The following is a 7,633-nucleotide window of genomic DNA, read 5'->3' on the forward strand; positions in this document are numbered from 1 at the left end:
GCCTAACGGCAACGGCAGATCCCTGCCTACCCTCCGGATCCGAGCTCTGCCAGGAGCTACAGTTCCATTCTCACTCCGTCCTGCGTTCAGCTCCATCTCCTAGCCTGTGTTCTTACCCCAGGAGCTGTTGCGGCAGTGCTGCTCCTTCCCTCCCTATACCAAGTAACGTGAGAGGCCTTACACCATTCTGGAGATTTGCCCCAGGTGTCCTTCCTATCATTGCGCCGGGTTCCCAGTTTCCCAGAGGGCAGTGCTGATGTGGGGAAGGAGCTACAGTAAAGTCTGGGGCTGGTCAGACTTCCACCCTGGCCGCCCAAGAGGTAGCAGCAACTGTTCCACCCTTGTAGGCCTGGGATTCGTGTGACATCTCACCCGCTTGGAGGCCATGAAGTTTGCTTCATTGTTTTCCAAACGTTCTAACAGGACAGAAACGCCTTTCCGAGCAGAAGCAGACAGCGCCTGAGAGTCTAGCGTAAGCGATGAAAGTTGACGCGTTGCGTTTCTTATCCTCGCAGTCCTTTAGAACGCAGCCCAGGGTTACGGGTCTCATGTATATCTGGGTACACTTGACAACGTGCAGAAGGGAAATGCAAAGGACCCTGGGCTCAGACGAAAACCTTGCTGTAGCTGCTCTTTCCTGCTGAGTTTCGTGAACTGCCTGTGAACGTGGGAGACTTGCCCAGCATAGTCCCTCCATTTGCAAAAGCTAAATGCACACAAAGTAGGTTGTGCACGTTGTCCACCAGGATCAGAACTGTTTATATGCAAATAAAATTGTTGCACTTTTTTGTTAAAATACAGGCAATATTGTGGATATAAATATCTTCACGTATTTACATATATATATTTTTAAGTCAGTTTTTTAAAAAGCACGCCGGGCCTTGAAAAGTATCTGCCCTAAAGGGAAATCATGCTAATTTATTTGTAAAGAGTTTTTTAAAGACTTGCGAGTCTCACTGTCTTTTGTTACAATAAAACGGCATTTATATTTTTGTGACCTCGAGCGTGTTTATTCAGTAAGTGATGTTTTGTGCAATAGTTGTTCATATAATGCTGGAAGCTCCTAGGAAGCACTGCAGATGTCGGAGTGGAAGGTAGATCATTATCTGCTTAGTAGATAACGAAGCCAGGAGTGGGAAACCTCAGGCCTGGGGGCCGAATCCAGTCCTCCAGATCTCTGCACTTGGCCTTTGAAACTCTTTCCAGGCCACACACCTCTCACTGGTCATACTTCACAACCCAGGTGTTTTTGCCTCGCTGGAAATGTACCCTTGAACTCTGATAATGCCTCTCACTTGCCTGAATGGGGGACAGAGAGGGGTGTAGAAAATAGCCTGGCGTATAATGCTAAAATTTACAATCATTCCCCACTTTTGCCTCTGGTCCAGCCAGAAGGTGGTCCAACAGAGAATGCAGCCCTCAGGCTCAAAAGCTCTCATTTCCCCTCCTCCCATTCTAGGTGATTTTTCAGCCGGTCATCAAATATTTCCGACTCCCAATTCATAGAATCGTAGAGTTGGAAGGGACCACGGGGGTCATCTAGTCCAACCCTGCGACGCAGGAATATTTTGCCCAGCATGCAGCTTGAACCCATGACTCTAGAATTAAGAGTCTCATGCTCTGCCGACTGAGAAGCAGAAAGATTATTCTTCCCCTTCCCTTCTTCCAAATATGATGCATAAACGAAATAAGCAGGGCAAGGGGCCGTCGGCTCAGTTCCATTGAGGTGCTGAGAACATATCCCTGGGTTCAACATTCTGTTAGTTCCATCAGGGCTTTTCATCTGCTGTGCTGAAGTTACCCTAGATGGGCTACATAAGAACAGCCTTTGCTGGATCAGGCCAGTGGCCCTGTCCAGTCCAGCGTCCTCTTCTCAGAGTGGCCAGTCAGGTTCCTGTAGGAAACTGTGAGCAGAATCTGAGCTCAAGAGCACCTCTTACCCTGCTGTGGTATTTGCAGCAAGTGGTATTTGGACACTGGCCTGATCTCTAACAAGCTAATCCCTTTGTTAAACATTTTGACCTTGCCGGACCAAAAAGATAGATAGCTCCATTATGATCCTTACACTCCTCCAACAAGTTTTAATTTTCCACACTGCTGGACACACATACACCCCGGTGCGAATATTCTTCTATATTTTGTGCGAATGTGCCACTGTCAGAGATACTGATGGATCCTTCCCTCTCTGCCCTCTGCAAACTCCCAGCCCTTCAAAACTGCAGCTGTAACATTTGGCACTTTTGCTATGCCCCTTTGCCCATCCTTGGACCACCTCTTCCATCCATCCAACATCACATTAAGTGCCTGGATTCTCCCTCCCCTCCCCTCCTCTTGGAGCTCAAACAATGGAGCAATTTGAATTTGCTGCCTCATCAGATACAAGGCCGGATTGCTGTGAAGCTATCAAATATCACGGAGTTCTATAAACAAGTGATGACGCCTTCTCCTGGACTGGACGTCCCAGAAATCCAGTAAGGGGCTGGCTGGCTGGCAAGCCGAGCCTCAAATCAGCCCCTTCCTGCCTTTTGACGGCAGGGCCATGATCCAAGGAACACGCTTGCAACACTGTTCCCGAGAAAGGGCACAGATAAGCTGCAATGATGTCGCTGCAGATTAAGAGTAAGGACCAGACACTTGAATGGTGAGAAAAAGCCAAAAGTCAAGGCCACACAGAGATGGGAGAGAGGGAGGGAGAAAATGGGAGGAGATCCATTCCAGGGCAGAGAGGTGGAAACCTTTAATGGTGAGGACTAGCACCTATGTGAAGACAGGAGTGCCTGGTGTGCTCTGGTCCATGGGGTCACGACACAACTAAACAACTAAACAACAACAACAAAGCACCTATGCATTGTCCCACATCTCACATTTCGGTAAAAAAAACCACACACACACACCTGCAAGGCCATATACAACATCTAAAATTGCAGCAGTTTTGTTTTTGTGTTTTTATTAAGTTTCCATTTTAACATATTTAGACACATTTTCATTATCTACTTTCCTTCCTTTGCTCATACGAGCTTGTCGACTCCCCTGCCTCCTGGTTTTCAAAATTAAACTTTGTATCATAACATTTATTTGTTTTTGTTTAGTCGTGTCCATCTCTTCGTGACCCCCTGGACCAGAGCATGCCAGGCACTCCTGTCTTCCACTGCCTCCCGCAGTTTGGTCAAACTCATGCTGGTAGCTTCAAGAACACTGTCCCACCATCTCGTCCTCTGTCGTCCCCTTCTCCTTGTGCCCTCCATCTTTCCCAACATCAGGGTCTTTTCCAGGGAGTCTTCTCTTCTCATGAGGTGGCCAAAGTCTTGGAGCCTCAGATTCACGATCTGTCCTTCCAGTGAGCACTCAGGGCTGATTTCCTTCAGAATGGATGCGTTTGATCTTCTTGCAGTCCATGGGACTCTCAAGAGTCTCCCCCAGCACCAGAATTCAAAAGCATCCATTCTTCGGTGATCAGCCTTCTTTATGGTCCAGCTCTCACTTCCATACATCACTACTGGGAAAACCAGAGCTTTAACTATACGGACCTTTGTTGGCAAGGTGATGTCTCTGCTTTTTAAGATGTTGTCTAGGTTTGTCATTGCTTTTCTCCCAAGAAGCAGGCATCTTTTAATTTCGTGACTGCTGTCACCATCTGCAGTGATCATGGAGCCCAAGAAAGTAAAATCTCTCACTGCCTCCATTTCTTCCCCTTCTGTTTGCCAGGAGGTGATGGGACCAGTGGCCATGATCTTAGTTTTTTTGATGTTGAGCTTTTATACATTTATTTTATGCATTTTCCAATTTACATTTCACTCCTTTAAGATTTCACAATTTTAAAATAAATATAAAAGGGTCAATACAGTTATCATTACAAGTCCTGTTACAACTCTTCAAGTGTTGTTAATTGCTTGTAATGGTCTTTCAAATATTGTATATATTTACTCCAGTCTTTTTGGAATGCTTGATCTTGCTGGTTTCGGGTTTTGTCCGTCAGCTTCGCCAGTTCTGCAAAGTCCATCATCTTCATCTGCCCCTCTTCTTTTGTTGGTACTTTCTGTTGCTTCCATTTTGGGGCTAAAAGAATTCTTGCTGCAGTTGTTGCATGCATAAACAGTTTCTTTTTATCTCCCTTTGGTATCTCTTCCTCCACCAAACCCAATAAGAAAGCTTCTGGTGTTTTAGCTGTTGCAGGAATTTATGTATAGGTTAGGGGGTTGCCCCTCCAGCAGATATCATGCGCATGCAGCCCACTACCAAAATCAGCGCAATCACTTTTGTGACTTTTGTGATTTGTCCCCACAAAACACTTCATCACAGTTTCTGCCTATCTATTCAAAGGGCCTCTGCTGCAGAATACCTAATGTAAGAATTCACTGATAAATGTATCTATGTACTGGCTCCCTGGGAAAACTTCAGAAATTCATATAGACATAACAAAAAAATTCCTTCCAGTGGCACCTTAAAGACCAACTAAGTTAGTTCTTGGTATAAGCTTTCGTGTGCATGCACACTTCTTCAGATACACTGAAACAGAAGTTGCCAGATCCTTCTATATAGTGAGAAGGTGGGGAGGGGTTTTACTCAGAAGGGTGGTGGGAATGGGTGATTGGCAGATAGCTGTGATGAGCCTGTTGACGACTCTTAATGACTGCAATAGGTCTTACAGGGAAAAGCAAGGGGTGAGAAGGTGAAAAATGGCTTTGTCATGTATAATGAGATAAGAATTCAATGTCTTTGTTCAGACCAGGTCTCTCCATGGTTTTAAGTTTGGTAATGAGTTGCAATTCAGCAGCTTCTCTTTCCAGTCTATTTCTGAAATTCCTTTGTAGTAAAACAGCTACTTTGAGATCTTGTATAGAATGTCCTATAGACATGTGAGCTCAGCTACTCAGCAGCCCCTCTGCCTGGGGGATAATCCCTGGCATCCTGATACCTGAGAGCCAGACAGGTAGCCATTCCAGAAATAGCAAACCCAGATGAAGACAAAAGGGTTTGATTAACTTGGCTTGGAAACAGTGAAATGTAAATATATCTTTTGTTACACTTGTGGGTGTTTGGTGGAGGGCAAGGAGAACCATGGGGCAGGGTCTAGGATGCTCAGATTACTGCCACCAGACCTCCCCTTTCATGATGTAACCGTGATGTATTAGTGATGTAGTTTGGGGGGGGTGTAACATGGGGATTAGCAGCTAATAAAAGTTTGGGGGCTCTTTTCTTCGCGGCGTCCATCTTGTTCCACCTTGTGGCAGGTGGGAGTCCTGTCACAACAGTCTTCAATAAAGACCAAGCCTACTGGCTGCTGTTTTGCTCTGGTATTCCTGGCTGGTGTCCTTATTTTTTGTCCAAGGGAGCCCTCAGATTTCTCCGTTAACATAGCAAAAGCATTTTCTTTAACTCATTATATATCATTTCCCAGTAAGCTTTTACCTCTTACAGGTCCTCCACATGTGATAAAAACTTCCTTCCTTTTCTTTACAATTCCAACACGCTTTAGCTCTTGTCCTGTACATTTTAGCAAGTTGGGTTGGTATTAGATACCCAAAATTGCAGCAGATTTGATCCTCGTGAGGTTGGCACCAAGAGGCGGCGCAAGGGGTCCTCACCCCATAACAGATCCCAGGAAATCCACAGGGCTGTTCCACCTCCAAGCTCTGCTGTCTATCAAAACTGATCAACGTCCCTGAACTAGCCATAAGACGTCTCAATCAGTGGCCTGCAAGCAATTTGCCCTAATTGCAAAAGAAGCTGCAGCATGTGACCCCCGAATAAAACCACATGACACACATGAACTATCTGGTGCAAAGGCCACATTTCCCTCGCTCGTTTCACGGAAGCGGCTTCTCTAAATAGCAGAAGAGCAGGTGGACAGCCCCGGGCCCTGGTCAAATTCCAGGCCCTCTCAATGTTTGTCAGTATCTATTTTTAATGCGCCACTATCCAGACCGGACCACCGGGTCCTCGGTTTACAAGGAAACGAGGGGGACGTAAACTTCGGAGTCGTCAGCAAAGTTACGTAGGAGAGCTGGCCTCCCTCTGCAAAGCTTTTAACAAGTTCCCCAGGTCAATTGAGGACACGAGATAAACGCCTGTCACTGCTAATCGCCTCGTAAACTTTGTGCAAGCAAATCAGGAAAAACCCTCCCCCAAAAAACCTGATTATTTGGAGGAGCTTGCTAGCGTAGACCTTTGGGACTGCAGAGCTGGAAGGGGCCCATCCAGCGCCCCCTTGCAGTGCAGGAGTCACAGCAATCTGTAAAATGGGAACAGCGGGGTCCTACCTCGCAAGGCTGTTGTAAGGGCAAGCACAGCCAGACTTTAAATCGCTTTGTAAGCTTAAAAGCTGGGTTGTAAGCAGTAATGGGGTCCTACTCTCCGCAGATACATTTGCAAGCCAGGCCCCTGTGTTGGGGACTTTTTTTGGGGGGGTATACTTTTTATTAGGGACGCAGGTGGCGCTGTGGGTTAAAGCCTCAGCACCTAGGACTTGCCGATCGAAAGGTCGGCGGTTCGAATCCCTGCGGCGGGGTGCGCTCCTGTCGTTCGGTCCCAGCGCCTGCCAACCTAGCAGTTCGAAAGCACCCCCGGGTGCAAGTAGATAAATAGGGACCGCTTACTAGCGGGAAGGTAAACGGTGTTTCCGTGTGCGGCTCTGGCTCGCCAGAGCAGCGATGTCACGCTGGCCACGTGGCCCGGAAGTGTCTCCGGACAGCACTGGCTCCCGGCCTATAGAGTGAGATGAGCGCACAACCCTAGAGTCTGGCAAGACTGGCTCGTACGGGCAGGGGTACCTTTACTTTTTATTAAATTTTTCTGTTTTGCATTTTAGAATATTCATTTAAACAACCTTAAAATATCAATGGCTTCCCTCCCTTCTTCTCTTTCCGTGGTTCATTTTGCATACCCTAAATCCCTGCGTGTTTTACATAAACTAAACCATTCAGTTTTACTTTATTATATCCGTCAAAACTTATTTACACCAGGCCTATAGGCAGACTCGGCCCTCCAGATGTTTTGGGACTACATCATCCCTGACCACTGGGCCTGTTAGCTAGGGATGATGGGAGTTGTAGTCCCAAAACATCTGGAGGGCCGAGTTTGCCTATGCCTGATTTACACTGTCGAATTTATCTTCATGCTGCCAACGTTTTCAAGTGTGCACAATTCCCCCCCCCCCATATATTCAATAAACATTTTCCAATCATCTTGAAACGAATATTCTTCTTGTTGTCTTATTCTATATGTTAAGTCTGCTAGCCGCGCGTATTCCACCAGTTTAAGTTGCCATTCTTCTTTGGTTGGGACCTTGCTTGTTTTCCATTTTTGTGCTAGGAAAACACAGGCTGCAGTGCTGTCATACATAAATAACCGTTTTTGACACCTGGGAATTTCAATCTGAATTATCCCCAACAAAAAGGACTCTGTTGGGGGAGGGGGGAGTACTTTTAAACATTTTTTTCCCCAATTCGTTATGAATTATTTCCCAATACTCTTTTTTGCCCTTTTACAAGTCCGCCACATATGATAGAACGTACCCTCAACCTCATTGCATGGTTTTTTACCGGGTGGCGCTGTGGGTTAAACCACAGAGCCTAGGACTTGCCAATCAGAAGGTCGGCGGTTCGAATCCCCGCAACGGGGTGAGCTCCCGTTA

The sequence above is a fragment of the Podarcis muralis genome, chromosome 4 (genome assembly GCF_964188315.1).
Source record: "Podarcis muralis chromosome 4, rPodMur119.hap1.1, whole genome shotgun sequence".
NCBI classification, from domain to species: Eukaryota; Metazoa; Chordata; class Lepidosauria; order Squamata; family Lacertidae; genus Podarcis; species Podarcis muralis.